Source organism: Apis dorsata, unplaced genomic scaffold, assembly GCF_000469605.1.
Source record: "Apis dorsata unplaced genomic scaffold, Apis dorsata 1.3 scaffold_923, whole genome shotgun sequence".
Lineage (NCBI taxonomy): Eukaryota > Metazoa > Arthropoda > Insecta > Hymenoptera > Apidae > Apis > Apis dorsata.
The window spans coordinates 268,921-287,234 of record NW_006264034.1 but is presented as its reverse complement, the minus strand read 5'-3'; the positions used below and the strand labels follow the sequence as shown (position 1 = coordinate 287,234).

Below are 18,314 nucleotides of genomic sequence, written 5' to 3'. Positions count from 1 at the left end.
CTCTCTCTCTCTCTCTCTCTCTCTCTCTCTCTCTCTCTCTCTCTCTCTCTCTCTCCCCCTTCCTTTCTCCCTTCCTCCCTCCCTTCCTCCTTCCCTTTACGTTTTACTCTTTCCACCAATCGAGCTTCTGAAAAGAAAGATCGGATGAAAAATAAATTCGAGATTTCCAATAATCGATGATCAAATTAAAAGAAGCATCGTTTTCGACTCTCATTAGGACTTGACTCCATCAACTCTATTTTGCCCACAGTAACAATCGCTTGAATTCCATCCGAATTTCTGTTTAAATCCAAGTTCGCTGAATCTCGGCCAATAATTATTCAATCAGATTCCTAATAAACCGCATGTGCAAGGAGCAAGAGGTTCGAATCGTCGCGACTCACGGATACGGGCGGAAGAACATGGAAACATCTCCAGGCACGATGCAATTGAGGGGGATTCCATTTGCTCGAACGGTCAAGAGATAGTTGGAAGCGTGGAACGGCGGCGAGATAACGGGGAAATAGAGAAGTGAAGCGAAGGTGCTCGAATATCCGATAGACGAGCGAAACTGCCGCTGTTTATCAATTCGGGATATTCTAGCTTCGTTGTTCTCGCGGCGATGTAACGCGGCGGCCTCTTCACGCAGAAGATGGATCATAGCGAGTTTCCAAGTTCCCGTATACCTCGATAAAGACCGCCACTCTCGCCACCGTTTCCGCCTCGATGACGCAATCCGCACGCGGACACTCGACGTGAAAGGATGGAGACAGCTCGTATTGGATCGCGAAAATATCGAGTTAAGGTCGGTTTATGTTATCCGTTCAAGCGTGGAATGTTTTGGTTCAGTTTGTTTCGAACAGAAAGGTAAAGTTATAGAAAAGTTACTTTCTTTCCGATTTCAATGATTGTTGGATATGTTAGGAGGATAGGATTTTGAGCAACTTTTTGTGATTTATAAAGTGATTGGTAAATTTTTATCATTTTTTGATACTCATTCTTTTTTTGAAATTTTTCTCGCGACAAGATTTCGAGGATTGTCACAGTTGTTCCGTTACGATTTAAAATAGACAAGTTGATTGTATTACATTTGAACATCAACAGTGATTATATAAATAATGAAACATCTGTTAGAAAAAAATATATTTTTTAGTTTTTTAAAACTTCAGAAATCATGGATTCATCTTATTAATTTCTCGCCCATTCGATCCTTCATCTGCTATGTGAATGGAGATACAAAGAGTTACTTAAACAGTATAGAAATAAAGAAATTTTATAAACGTTATAATGTTAAACATATGAAGAAATTTACTTCAAATTTGTTTTATCTCGAATAAAAAATTGTGAACTAGAATTTTGTACTATTTATTTGATTGATTTCTTTTGAGCTTATCATATGCAAAGATGTAAGATAAATATGAGATATCACGCAACATTCCTAATCGAACAAAAGATTGTTATTATTATATAGAATTTTGTTTACAAAATACATGGCAACGTACAACTATTACTTATTTTCTGTTAATGTAAATACAGCAAATAATTAAAACGTATAACAGATAAATCAGTTATAAATTTATTTCCTATGAATTGGAGATATTCAATATTGGAATAAAAATAATTAACCAAAATAATCATCGTTAGTTGGGAAAAATTTATTCTATCAATTTAGATTTTTACTCTTGCAGAATTTATATGTGACAAGTGTGCATCAACATGACTGCTACTTGTCTTTCCTTAATATAAATATATCACGGTAATTGATGCCTAAAATATATAAAATATAAACTAATTTCACCAATACTTAATATCTATAAAAAAATCTTTTAAATCACTCTTACGGGATAAATATTGATATCATTGTAACTTGTACAGTAATGACAATTACATTAATAATAGTTCAAGGTTGTTTTATATATTTTATATCTAATTTAATTCTAATGAGGGCATTTCGATTACATATTATTATAATGCTCCCAGCGATTTAGTTTTAACTTAATGATGCTTGAGATGATTACTACTTAGTGATAAGAAATAAGTATCATTAATATTGAAGTGACTTCTGTTTACTGGTTGATCTTTCTTTCACGTTCAATTTGTTATGTCTTCTCGTTGCTCGTCTTGTTGCTACATCCCTTGGTTTAATTGATCTTGATTTTTTTGAAAAACCAATCAAGGGATACATTCACGATCATGTCCATCTCTTCTCTGTCAGTATCAAAGGAATAGGATAATAATTTGCGAAATGAAACTTGCAATATCTCGAATATATTGTCTTTTGGATAAGAGCTGCAGTCACAAATTATCCTCAGAATTATCCTCTTCAAAGCGTCTGGTTTGTAACACATCTGCAGTTATAGTTATTGAGTATAGAGACGAAGAGATCTTAAGACGTATGATTTATTAATAAGTTTTTAAAAATTTAAAAAACTTAAAAAATTTTTAAAAAGTTTCATTTAAAAATAATTATATTATAAATTAATCCTCACATATTTCGTTGGGGTTTGAATATCGTTGAAGGTCGAATGATTTGGTACATTGTTACGACGCAACACATTCCATGGATCTCTATGAATAAAGGTTAAATGTGATGATCTTGATTCATCCGTTTTACATTTTATATGCCATGATATATTTATATAAATAATTAATAAGTGTCAATTGATAGATTGATAAATCGATAGTCTAATATTGACTTTCAATTCATATCAGTATCATTCAGTTCATTCAGAGCATCAATCAAAGTTTCACTCATTGACAGTTAGAAAGTCAGGATGATTTAACATCGCATATATCACTGATCATAATAAAATTAATAGATAGTTTCAATATAAAGTTATAAATAAAACTACAAAGCAAACGATTCAAATATTCGAAATATTCGAAAAACTCATTGAATCATGGTGGAATTCATTGAATCAGTATAGATGAAATTTTATATGATAAAAGTAATTTTTTTCGCAAATATTTCAGAAATTAAAGTCGATCACTGATTATATATAGAAAAAATTATTAAAAATACAAATATTGTTTTCTATAATTTATATTCAAAATCATTAAAATTCGAGAAGGGATAATTTTTTTTTGTAACTTTTTTATCAAACATATTTTTGAAGATTATTGAACGTGTAAATTTCGATCAGTTCAAACACTTTATATTCTAGACAGACAACAAAATGTTTTGGCTGCAGTAGTGCATTAAAATTATTAATATACAAAATTATCTCAACTTTAAATTAATCTAAATCTAATTTGTATTATACATGTTTTATTTAATTAATTTTTATATTCAATAAATTCATATTAAAAAAGTATATAATTATTAGTTTAAAATTCATTATTATTACATTTCATTTTAACAATTTGTCTTATATTTAAAAATATTATTATAATATTTTTAATAAATATTGGCATTTTGAAGATTTTTCATCTTTAAAATATGAAATATGTAATTATCATATATCAATACATATGTTATATAAATATGAAAATATTTTCAAATGATTTTAAATGACTTTTTATGAAAAGAATTTGCCTCTTTTGTTGTCAAATGAAAATTAATAATATAAATATTACATTATTTGAAAAAATTGATTTGAAATAGTAAATTTTTTAATTTATTAAAAATTATTTAAATTAAAGATGAAAAATAATAATTGCTAATTTTTGATTCTCATTTATATTATGATCTGTATATTTTAATTAATTAAAAATGTGTGATTAGAACATTTGATAAATTACGATTGCAAGAATGTTACATATAACTAAAGAGTAATAAAAGAAACAGAGCAAACAATTATAAAAAGTAATGATAAAGATAAAAAACACGATAAAAAACTTTATTTTATGTTTCTTCCATTGTTAAAATAAGATAGTAACTATAACTACTAAGTATATAAACCAAAAGAAAAATTTATGAAAGTATATATTCTATTAAACATTGAAAAAACTAGTGAATCAAGAAAAAAAAATATGATGAATTAAAATAAATATAAAACGTTGATGAAGTATCAAATAATCGAAATAATAATGCATTTATAAAGCAATATAAAGCAATAGTATTGAAATTCGATGTGTTTCGATAAATCTCATTGGATTTTATTAAACATAAAAAAGGATAATGAATGAAAAAAAAAGAAAATAAAGAGTTAAAATAAATACAATAAAACGTTGAGTAAATGCCCAAGATTAGAATCCATGTTGTATTATGAAGTAATGCTATTATTTAAGATTGAAATTCGATTCTAATGTCTTTCGCGTTGCTCTTGTATTTTGCTAAACATAGAAAAAACATAAAAAAAGATAATAAATGAAGAATAAAGAAGGAGATAAAGAAAGACAAAGAGTGATTTGTTAAAGAAATAAATAATATATTTAGATATGCCATGAATGTATATACAATTTTATTTGAAAAAAAGAATAAATAAATAAATAATAATTTAAAATAATGAATTTTATTTGAATTAGAATTAAACATATTTTATTTGAAAAGAAAATAAATTACTATTTGAAATAATGAATGAATAAATAAATGAATGAATTATTTATCTATTAAAAATATTTTATTTTCATAAGTAATTTTTTATTTTGATGAAAAAAATAAATTATTTTTAAATTATTTTTTATTTTAGTTAATTCAAATAAACAAATAATTTGATATAAAAAATTATAATGACATTAACTATTATTTCATATAAATAAATTAATTTTTATTAGAATATTATGAAACTTTGAATTGAAACTTTTATAATGTAATTATATTTACTCTTAAAATAATTCACAAGAAAGACGTTCATATTCTTGTTTTGATACAATGACTGTATCAAATGAAAACAATTTCTCTACAAAAAGAAATAATATAATAAAATTAAGGAATATTTGATAATAATATTATAATAATATTAAAATTATTAATATTAATATAAAAATTATTATAATAATATTAATAATTATTTAAAATTATTTGAACAAAGAACAAAGATTATTTCACTTAAAAACTAAATAATGAAATAATCTAAAAAAATAAATCATTTCATTAAATTAACATATGTGTTAGGGGAAACAATAGATAAATTATACTTATAGAATCAACATCATATAATATCCAAAAGTTAATTTATCATATCATATCAGTGGATTTTCTCATAAAGTAAATTCTCATTCTTTCTCACATTACTGAGATGATTCTTTATCTTTCTAAGTATCTTTCTTAGTACCAATGTAATGTATCCAATGTAATATTCAAAAGTGAATCATTATCGTTATCTTAACAATATGATTATTTTAAATAATACTCAGTTAAAAATAAAATATATTATTTTTATCATTTTTATGATTATCTAGAAAAAAAGCTTTTTTATTGATTTCGATGATTTTTATAATATATCGTAAAAATCAATATTTTGAACAAGAATTAAAATTCAATTTTTATGCATACACTTACTTTTAATCGTCTGCACTTCAAGCCTATTTCGCTCGGTCCAACCAGCAACTCCGATTCGGACCCGCGCATTCGATGCGTTCAGTGGAATTTTTTACAGCCATATTAACGCATAAAACTTTTATATTTTAATATTTTATATATTTTTACATATAAAAAAAATTTATTGAATATTAAAATCTATATTGTTGTTTTATATGATATTTTATGAAACAATTACCAACTCTTACCAACAATTACTGCATCCTCGTTTGTGAGGCAAGTAGAGTAATAGTATTTTTGCTTCTAACTTTTTTATTGCATAATTACTAGTTTCGCGCACTATTTCATTAATAAATTCATCAGTGAAAAATAGTTTAAAAAAATCTAATAGTTTATATTCGAAATATTTGCAATCCTGCAGATTTTTCGCCGAGTACAAATTGTATTCTTCGCGATATATTTTCCGATTCTGTACATGTTATCCATTTGGAATTTTCTGTATCTTCTACAATCTCACTTGAATTATTGCTTTCATATTCACTATCCATTATTTTTATTTTTCGCTTTCTTATATCTCTTATTTCATCTTTATCATTGCTTTCTATATCGTTAATTTCTTAATGAATAGAAGTAATTTCGTCATTCAATAACGAAAAATCAAACTCATCTTGAACTAATTTCATTACCGTATTCTATGCTTACAAATCTCAAAAATTTTGAAAATAATATTTCTATTGCTATGACTATCAAACTTGGGCAACGTCGAGGATGTCGTTCGAGCCGCGATCATGATCTAATTTGAGATAAAAATCTAGCCATTTAATAATTTATATATAATAATTATTATATATATTATATATATAATAATTATATAATAATTCAATAATATATTATTCTATATCTCATGAGATTATAAAAGAGTTTAGGAACTTATTTATGGAGCGATATTCTAAAAAAATCAAATATAAATAAATATTGTCGCCGTTCAAATTGCCGCATTAATTTAAATGGTCCCGGAGAATTACCATTAGAGTATAATTTTCAAGATAGATATTTGTAAAAATTTTTTGGATTTGTGAAATGAGAAAAGAAAATATAAAACAAAATGACCGAAATTATAATGATAGATATCAAATATGATAGATATCAATAATATCCATTCTTTAGTCAGCTGATATATAAATAACAAAGTTTTGTCTCTATCTCAAAAATGAAAACAATTATCGAAATGAAACAAAGGAAAAATGAAAGAATGATTTTTTTTCTGTAAGGTAATAAAGCCATATTTATTTTTGAACATAAACACCATTAACTTCGAAATCTTTTTTCCCATGCGTGATAAGTTTTTTCATCTCAAAAAATTCTGTCGACCTACTTTTGATAAAGAAAGTCATTGCTACTTTGACTTCATCGTCCAACTGAAAATGAATATCCTTGAATGTTCTTTTCAATTTGAAAGAAGTGAAAATCTGAAAGAGTCAGATTTGGACTGCAAAGTAGATATGATATGATTTCAAATTTTAAATTCGCAAGAGCATCACGAGTTCTGCACATGGCGTTCGACCGTTTTGCATTGTTATTCAGATCGCATACATTTCAAATCTCGCTCGAAACTGTATAAAACAAACTATCTATATTCGATATATTTCTAAAGAAAAGATGCAGTTATAAAAATATTCGTGCAAAGTTATATCTTATTATAAGTTATATCTTATATATAGATGAGAGTTCATTACAGACTTTGATATTTTAAATTCATTATAAACTATGAAAAAATAGCTTTTTGATCATAAAATAATATATATGTGATGATTGCAATGGACTTGTATATACAAGAGAAATTCTATATAGTAATGGCAATTTTTTTTTTTTTTGTAAATATCTTTAAAATTAAGATCGAGCAACATGCATAGGAAAAAAATTATTAAAATCGACAAGAAAGTTTCTTCTTTTTTTTTTTTTTTAGATATCATCATTTTACAAATGTTTTATTTCAAAAAACAATCGAGTTACAACAGTTGCAATAATTTTGTTTCCTTTCGCTTCGATGTAAATCGATTCACAATTCATAATCGTATGAAATTTAATGGCAGGAATAAATAATCGATGCTCTGCGTTGGGATGTAATTTGCATTAAATGCTGTGGTTGATTGTTTGAAAATAACTTACAAACAATGGAATAAGCACGTTTTGAAATCATCGCGTGACGAGATATGGACATGAAATCAGGACGTGGAATACTGTTCGAAATTTATTATTGATCGACTATCGGGTGTCAACATTTGACCAATATTTGCACGATATCTAATAAACATTGATTAATCACTGTTGTATTTGACTAATAATTAAAATCGGTCTCGTGTGTCGGAGAGAGAAAGAAATATGCGCGTTAATTGTTTTTATATATCTAAATTCAGTTCTCGATCTGCTTTCAATATACAGGGTGTTTTATTTGAATAGATCTAATACAATCTCGAAAAATTATATAATAATTTTTATGAATTATGTAAAATATATAAGAAATATGCAAAATAATATAATAATATTAGGATCTAATAGATCTCGATTATTCAAAATCATTAAAATTTTCAATTATCTGCTATCTTCTGTTTATTTATATCAAATTTATATTTTCTTTTCGAATTTCTATTTCTCTAATTACTTTTTTTTCGTTAAATTTCTATCTATCAGTTATTCACTATTTTTTTAGGTTGATTGTTGTTTAAGACTGAAATGTTAAATAATTATTATAAATAATATATTATATTAAGTTTAATTATAAATAATAATATTTAAAATATAAAAATAGAAAAAAATTGTATAAATTTGGCCTACTTCGTGATTCGATTACTTCATAATTCTCGATTCATTCGAGTTAATTATTGTTCGTTTATGATTAATTGAAATTATATTGTATGTCTATTTATAATTCTAAAATGAAAAAATAAATATCTATAATCTCGTTATATAAATATTTGCTAACAATATTGAAAAATATTTATAGAAAAATTGAATGATTTAAAAAAAGACAAATATTTAACACAATTTGACAATTATTTTTGATTTGATATTTTTGATTAGCAATCATCGATAATATTAATTAAATTAATATCTAAAAATTAGATAAATTTAAATTATCTGATATTATCATTATTGACTTAGTTATCTTTATTTCATGATTCATATTTTTTTTTAAATCGAGCTATAAAAAATATTTAAAAAAATATTTATTTCAGTTTCATTTTTTTTTTAAACAAAATCACATCTTTCTTAATATATAAAATGCTACTAGCTATTCTTTATAAAGAAAACTATTAAGAGATTATTAATTATTATTAGTTTAGAAAATATCTTAGTTTTAATTTTATAAAATTTACTACATAAAAGACAAGAAATATGTGAAACACTATTTTTTAAATTTTGAGAGAGCATTTCGAAAATAAAATTTAATTAGAATATCTCCTAAATTTTAATGATGATTTGATATATGATATTTGATACATATAAATGATCTTTATATAAAATAACCAGATTGATTTAAATATTTAAAAAATTATGATTCTATGTAAAAAGAAAATATTAAAATATACCTTCATTTCTATGTCTGATTTCTATGCTTGAATCTGAATAGATAAAATCTCTTTGAATAATTTAATCTATATTCAAAATATTTTTCAATATTATCAATATTCTGAGATATGCAAATGAATCGATTTAAACGGAACATTCTGTATTCATCATCGAAATATCATCGAATCAAATCAATGTTCTGTTTCGGCTAACTATATTCGGTTTACCATTAATTACCGTGAAATTATTAATTTCCCGCGATACACGATAATAAATTGCTTCTATCCCTCGAATTTTTCGTTCGTTGTTTTAATTTTTTGCTTTAATAAACAAAATTACAGACAAAATAAAATAAAATTAGACATAAAGAATGTAAGCGAAAGAAAACTTTTCGATCACAATCTCTTTTCGTCGGTGTTAAACTGCGAATGTTAAACTGTCTCGAAACTTGGAGAAAAAAGATGTAAGTATTGGACAAGAGTTACATTGTGCATTATTAAACCAATCCACGTAGAGTAATATCTCGTACGAGTTATCGATGTACATCCTTCCTTCGACTCGAAGAAGTCTCGAGTGAAGCCTCAAAGCCGATTATTCACGCTATCTATAACCATTTCAAGTTAGCGAAAAAAATGTTCGAAACAGGATATAAAATTCCATTGTGCGTATTATTCTATTGTTTCGATTAATTTATATTTTTATCCATTTGCATATATGTCAATTAAACAATTAAATATTGTTATATTATCTAATATTTGTAGAATTTGTGTATGTGGAAAATAGTTTTTTAATTTTTTTTGTTAATGTATGTTGTAATGTTGTGTAAGATTCTTCTGAATGAAGAAGTTCATGAAATACAGAAATATTTAATTGTCACTTTTCTTTTTTAGTTGTTTCTTTTTGGTTTTAATTCCGTGAAATCATTCTCATTAATTTATAGAATTAAAATCTCTGATTTTGAAACACTTATATGCATTTAAAAATTTAAAATTTTTATGACAAGCGTTTCAGATGCTTGATATTTGCTATTCCGTTTGCTTTTGCTTAATCGAAGTCGTTTAGGTAACAATCAATGAAAAATGCAATTATATAATAATAAATCTACTCTTATGTAAATAATTATATAAGAGCAATATTTTTTAATTATTTTATTTTAATTTATTATTATGAACTAATAAAAAATTTTCATTGTATTGAATATAAAGAATGATGAAACTTTTGTTTTTTCCATTTTTTTCTAAAATGTATCATTGTTAAAAAAATGCTGAAAAATAATAGCGTGAACACTATCTTTGTATAAATAAATGTTTTTATTATGCAATGTTTTTATTATGTATATGTGTGAAATGTAATTTATAACATATATATCATACTATATGTAATTCTGAAATTTATGAAAAAAAAATTTCATGTGAAAATTCATATTATTGAAATCTGTTGAAAAATCAATGTAGGATTGAAAAAAAGAAAAAATTAAAACTTCATAGCTCTTGTAATGTCAATTAATTTTACCCAAATTATTATATTATATATTTTTATATATAAAATTTTATAATTTTTAATTAATAATTTTTAGAAATAATTTTTTTTATTATTAGAAAATAATGGTATAATTTTAATTTTGGTTCCATTCAATCTGATAAATAACCTTTTTATATATATTTAAAATAATAATAAAGTCTTATTCAATACTGTGATCCAATATTTTTAGAATTATAATTTATAGAATTATAATTTTAATTATAATTTTAATTGTTTAGAAGTTTTAAAACATTGAAATAATTATATTTAATTTTAAATAAAAAATTATCATTATCATAATTAAGATTAAGAATTTTCATACAAAATCGATGTCATATGAAAATAGTGATATAAAATCATTCAAAATATCATTTGAAATCATTCGAAATAATTTGAAATTTTAAAATCATGTAAAATCGATTAATCATTTTTTTTGATTTCTTTTGATCAATCTTTTATTTGTTTATAATAAACAATTGATGCTAATCGATATTATAAAAATTTAATATTAACACTTATATTAATATTTATAAATAAAAAAAAAGTATTTAAATCGTATTTAAAGATAAGTTAAACAGAATAAATATTACAAACTCATATATATGATATTCGATAAAATAGTTAAAAATACAATTTATTATTTCCAATCTATTCTACTTCTGCTGACAGTCGACGAATCGTTAAGAGATAACGAAATATCAAACCGAATTTCATCACGCAAGAATGCTTCTCGCTGCTCGAGCATCAATCTCGAAATAATGGAGCCATAGTCATGACTGATGGCGCGAAGAGTCGACTCTCATTGTTTTTTTGTTCAATCCTTGCGTTTTTCTTTCATCTTTTAGACTGAAAAATCATAAAAATTGTTAGTTTTTCGTTAGATGCGATTAATGGTGTGGAAAACGGAAAGAACCTTTAATGCGAGATAAGTTTGTTAGTCATAGGAAATGATCGTTATTTTCTCGAACAATATATATATAATAATGCTCATTTTAATGTCTGCAATCTAATAAGATGGATTTATGGCAAATGATTTATGTGATTTAATTTGAAGAAAAGAGAAGAAATGAATATGAATTGAACAAAGGATAAGTGTCAAATTTTGTTTGACATTTTATCTTATTCGCTATTTTTGCATTTAATTTCGAAATATTATTTTGAAAAATGTTTCAGATATTAAAATGAGCAATATTATATGATATAAAATAATATAGAATAGTAATTTTTTAATAAGCTTTTGTACAAAGAGAAATTGAAATTAATGATATTGATGATTTTAAGCATAGACAATCAATTTATAAAATATAATGATATTCCGTTTATATGAATGAAATTTTGCAACGTCCGATTATCTGAATTTCAGCCGAATTCATTTAATAATTCCTTAACATATATCTACGATATAATATAATTAGAAATATATTAAAATTATACCTATGATATAAAATAAGTAATTTATTTATTAAAAATTAATTTATTAAGCGTCAGACAGTTATTATGTTTGCAAAATTATTTCTAAATTTATAATATTAAATATATTATTATTATTATATATTAGGGAAAATATTCATTTTCATAACAAAAAATTCTTTTTTGTATACTCTTATTAAGTAAACTAATTGTACGAAAAATCTTAGCTAATAAAAGAATTCAGTAATAAGATTCATACAAATAGCTTGCTTATGTGAAAGTATTTGTCCTTCGATAATTTATATATATATATGTATAATAGAGTTCTATAACAATGCTCAGTTAATTACATGCTGTGAACTGCGTAATCAAAATTATTAATTATTCGGAGAAATAGATATTCGTATATTTTAAATATTTAAAAACACATATGCATTTCAAAAAATGCAGAACTTTTAATGAATTGATATGAAACTTCATGAAAGTTAAATGAACAGAGATAATAAATTAAATAAGGCATTATTATATAATTTATATATATCTTTTCTAAATCAAATTATAATTGCAATATTGATAGTTTTTTAATTTTATATTTTATAAAATTTGTTATTTTCTGTTATTTATAGAAGATGATAGTCCAATTTTTCAGTTTTTTGATATTTAATAAATTATATGGGCATAAATTATGTTGGGCATTGATTATAAAAATTTCTATTTAATTATAAAATTCTATTTAATACTTTTTCAACTATCTATTTTCATAATTAAAGATTCAATATAATAATAATTGAAATATTTTCTTTAACATATTTCATGTTAATCAATAGCTCTATAACTATTTAAATTAATAACAATTAATTAAAAAAATATTTAGCAATTTATTTTAGTGATAATAAAATAATACAATATTAAGAAAAATTATATTTTTAATAAATGTTAATTATCTTTGTTTCGAATTTTAATAATAAATTGAAGATAATTTAAAAAATTTAAAATATAAGAAAACATAGAAACTTATAAGTTAACCAATTTTAAATATTCGTTTGTTTTCAATGTCTTTTAAGATCTTAAATTATTTATATTATTTCAATAGATAATATAATATACATATAATATAATAAATATAAATATAAATATAAAATAATAAACTTTAAAATATAAAATTTGTTTAATTCTTATATATATAATATATATTTTAATAATAATTATAAGCGTAACTGAGAGTGTATATGACCATAATGTATTAAGTGTGAACATTAAATTAAAAAAAGAAATATTTATTTGCAACAATTAATTTTTCTATAAACGTTAATATTTTTCTAATAATAATTCTAATAATAACGTGCAATCACATTAGAAACAAATAAAAACGAATTTTGATTTTTTGGATATCGCGAATGATTTATTCACAATGAATATGAAAAATAAAATTGAAGTAGTTTTGTTCAATAATTCGATTCAATTTTAAATATTCTAAAATGTCAGCTAGTACAAATTATTTCTTAATATCTTTATATCGTTTATATAAATTCCACTTTTTATATACATATTTATATATTCTTTTGAAAATATTTGTTTTATGATAATATTCAAATTTGTTATTATTGTTATTATTTGCTATTATTGTTATAGACATTTATAATTTCAATATGTTTTTAAAAAATATTTATATATTCATCTTTCTATGGAATTGACATTTTCAAACTTTGCTAACGCAAATTATAAATTATACGGCAAAATTGCATGATATCTGAACAACTGTTCATTTGTTATTGGACAAGTTTTTAAACTTGTCACTATCGCTTTATTACAGATGAATCTATCCATATTATTTATAGAAAGAAGAGACTGGTATTATTTTATTCAATAGAACTTTAGATGTTCACTTTAGATGAAGTATAGATGAAAACAATCTTTTCACTGTATGATTCATTCAGGATGCAAAGTTTGAATTTATTTTAATTAACATAATAGAAATCATTTCTTTTATATATGTTTCTATGTAATGCACATGTAGGTGCAATATCAATGATTAGTCAATCTATCCCAATTCTGTCCTTTATGATTGAATCCTCATAATGAACAGAGATACAGTTTTAATCGAAATTTTTGAAAAATAAAATTAATTTGAACATAATCATTGATCTGAATCACACGTTTTGAAACAATTTTTTCACCTGTTAAATAAAGCATTTAATCACTGTGGAGATAATGTTAAAAAAATACATCATAATGTTACAAAAATAAAATACATCTCGAAGGCAACAAATATATTGTATTTTCATCTGCATCAAATAGCTTGAATAGTTTCCAACTTGTTTCGAACCTAACATTGTTAGAACTCTGATATTACGATGTCATTAAAACACGTTTAGACCATTTTCTATAATATCATGCAACGAGAAACATTGATGGCTTCTGCTTCGAACATTATCAAGTTTAACATGTTTTTTGATTAACTATGTTACAATTGAATAAAACGTGCACAATCTGAAATCAAAAATTTTCGCCACATGTATAACATAATTATGAACGCTAATGAAAACATGGAGAATGGTTTCGAAATACAAACTATGGAAACTATAGAACGGAAGAGTATTTGACAAGATTTTCGTTCGAAAACGCATTTCCAAACTCTGTCATGATGATTTCCAAACATCGTCTCATAGTGGAATGCTTGGATGCATTTTTATGATAAAAATCGAACATGAGAAATAGACATCAAGGAGAGATATAAATACTGTCTTTCAGTATTCCAATTTATCATTCATAGTGTTATAATGGTCTACTAACCTAAATATTGCATATAGTGGCATCAAAATTTTATCTTATTTAAATTGAAAGATTTGAATATTTATTGTGAAAATAATTAGGATGTTTAATCATTAATATATGAATTTGATTGTGATTCTTTAATTATAATAAATATTTTCTAATTGCAAAAGATTCGAAAGTTTTGCAATTATCTAATAAAAATATTGATTTTTTTTATTATAATTTGAAAAGTAATAAATAATTGCAAAATATATATGTAAAGATGAATATATTGCGAAGATGAAAGATGTTGATATGTTATTTTGTGATTGAAATTCTGAATTTGATTGATTCTTTAATTATAATAAATTGCAAAAGATTTGGAACTTTTGCAATTATGTAATAGAGATATTAATATTTTTTATATAGTTTGAAAAGTATCGAATAATTGAATAATGTGAAGATGAAAGATATCATTAATGTGTCATTTCATTGATTGACTTCTAAATTTTACTATGTGATTCTCCAACTTTTAAAGACAAAACATCTTTTAAAGATTTAGAAGTTTTGCAATTATTCAACAAATATTGATTTTTTTGAATCATTATACAATGTATTAAAAACTATGTTTATTTAACGATTATTTAAAAATGTGATATACTACGATTGATTTCTAAATTTGCATTCTCCAATTAAAGTAAGTATTTTGTAATTGCAAAAAATTTAAAGATTTTTTAATTATTAAAAAAGATAATAATTCTTTTGATATAAATTGATTGATTTATGTTTATTAACAAAATTATAAAAAAACAGTGAGTGAAAAAAACAGAGATATTATATAATTCTATGGATTTTATTCAAAGAATCATTTATAAGTGTTAAATAATTATTCATATACATATTAAAAATGACTAATATATTTCAAAATACTGAAATATATGTCATTGATATTCTAATTTATTATTGAATCTAAAAATTGAGTACGATTTTATATAATTATGAAAGATTCGGGATCGAAGTTTAGCAATTATCCAACAGAAGTATTGATTTCTATTTCCGATATGGATCTATTGATTTATCTTTTGTAGAATGTAAAAAAAAAAAACAACGAGTGAAAAATAAATAAGATCGAAAATCAAGATGAAACCAATATAACGATAATATTTTTTTTATTTCATTTAATGATATGATCATATTTAACGTACTTAATAAGCAATAATAATTTTTTTAACTTTATTTATTATTTTTTAAGTATTATATTATTAAATAAGCGAATATAATTTAAATTGTATTATTTTTAATTTTATTATATTTTAATCTGATAAATACATTTCAGAAAATTTAAATTAAAAAAAAAAAAAAAGAAAAAAAAAATAATAATATTTTACCTAAATAAATCTAAATATTTGATTTCATATGAGATTATATCAATTTTGTGCATTAAGAAAATTTTGTTTGCAATGTTGATGTCTTTACAGTTATAAAATATTTGCTTATTATATTTATTTATTGTATAAATAGCTTTATACAACAGAAATTTTGTTATTTGAACTCTTATTTTGACTACTTATTTGACTAAAAAACATTATTTTTTAAAAACAACAATCATCTTATCCATCTATCATTGAATCTTTTCTAACTGAAATTCTAACTGAATCATTTCTAACTGCAAATTTGAATATAGAATGACATAAATTCATATATAAAGAAATATAAACAAAGAATGCTCAAAGATTTTTGAAAACAATTGTTTGAATGTGTCTTTTACGATATCATTGTTGAGATAAGTCGGGAACGATAGCTTGAGAATTGTCACAAATGCAGGAAAAGCGGTCTTAGTTGGCCACATCCCATGGGAATCCAGTAAAAGGACACAGTTTCCAGCATGACATGGTCGCTTCGAGAATGAACTCAATTCTTCTTCAAGGTTGTTTGAATTTGGCCTCGTGCGGTCTAACTTCTGTCAGAAGATATGCTTTCGAGAATCGTATACAAGATGAATAAAATAATTTGATTATTTAAAATATTTGGTTTCTTTATTGATAATGTTAATAATGACTTATAAAAAAAGCAGCTTAATAATTTTAATTATTATTTTAACAATTTAAAATTAGTAATTTTTTTATAATTTTTATAATTTCTAATTATATTTTAATAATTATGAATTAATAATAACTTTTGCAAAACATATAGAAATTATACATTTTTTAAATGGAATTATATATTTTTAATGAATTTTTTCATACATTATTCTGTATAAAAAAATAAAAATTGTTACCGGATAGGAACTGCATAAAATTTTTTTGTTAAATTTTTTTTTAATAAAAAAATTTTATGAAAAGATTTCTAATATAGAATCCTGTTGTGCATTAATCAGTTTCGATATTTTCACTGACAATTAGATTCACTAAATATTATATATATTGTTATTAAAATAAAATAACTAATGAAGAATAACTTCATAAAGTTTCTTTTTGAAATCAAGATGATCCGTATAAAATATTACAAATTATTTTTTTTTGGAAATTATTATTTTATTAAAGATTATTATTAAAGATTAAATTATAATGATTGTTTATTAATTTTTTTTAATAATTATAAAAAAGATTAATTATTTGAAATTCAAAAGATAATTAAAAAGAAAAATAAGAAAAATTTATTTTTTTAAGTTGAAGATATATTAATTTCTATTTGTTAAGATAATTCTTGCTAACTGAATAACATTTGTAATATTTTTCATTATTTTTTATAATTAGAAAATTATGAAGTAATTATAAATAATTAAAATATTAATTATTAATAGATTGATTATAAGGTAAAATTCATTTTATTGTTCAAAATGTGTTCATCCTATGCCACTATAAATACATTACAGAAAATTGATTTTTTTTAGTATTCATAAAATAGAAATTATTATTCCATCAAAAAAAAAACTTACTTTCAAACTATATTATAATTTTAAAATAAATAATATTAAATAATTTAATTTATATTTTAGTTTAAATTTAAGTTTAAATAATAATTTTAAATCTGAATATATGGATACATTATAATAAGTCAATTTATTTTTTTATATTCACAAAATCAAAAACAAGTAAATTGTGCCTCGCTCTGCAACATATAATTTTTAATATAATATTTGAAACATCTCTTTCTATTTTATAACAATAAGAGATATATTCAAAATGACTCTGTATTGTATAAAACTTCTTTTATGCCACGATTTCTTACTATTGATTACGATGATCATTCAATTCCCTTAAATTAATTCTCTCTCCTATTTTTTCTTTTCACTCTTCTCTATTCTATTTTCTTTCCATGCGTGATCGCGAGTTTTCAAACAATTTACTCGTACGAATCTGCGGCAAATGTCCTCGAATATTATTCGAATCGAAAGCGTTTGAAGGATCGAGAAAAATCTTTTGAGACTCGGTCTTAGGAAGTTTTAAGAACTTGGGGAGTTGGAAAAAGTACATTGTAAGAAGGAAAATAGCTTCTACCGAGAAGCATTACGCGGATCGCGAAAATATCTTGAAAGTTTCACTCTACGATTTGGATTATTTATCGCGTAACATTCATTTTATGATCTCTTATATTATATACGAATCATTATATTATATTATATCATTATATCATATTATATTATATACGTGAAATT

At 23.0% G+C, this 18,314-nt stretch overlaps 1 long non-coding RNA gene across 1 annotated transcript in view; it reads right to left on the bottom strand.

The window, feature by feature from the left end:
• Positions 1-6,042: 6,042 nt before the first annotated feature.
• Positions 6,043-18,314, bottom strand: part of LOC116186560 — a 26,723-nt gene continuing 14,451 nt past the window's right edge. Inside the window, exon 3 of the long non-coding RNA XR_004151581.1 lies at positions 6,043-6,152. This is a non-coding gene — a long non-coding RNA (uncharacterized LOC116186560). The remainder of the gene's footprint in view (positions 6,153-18,314) is intronic.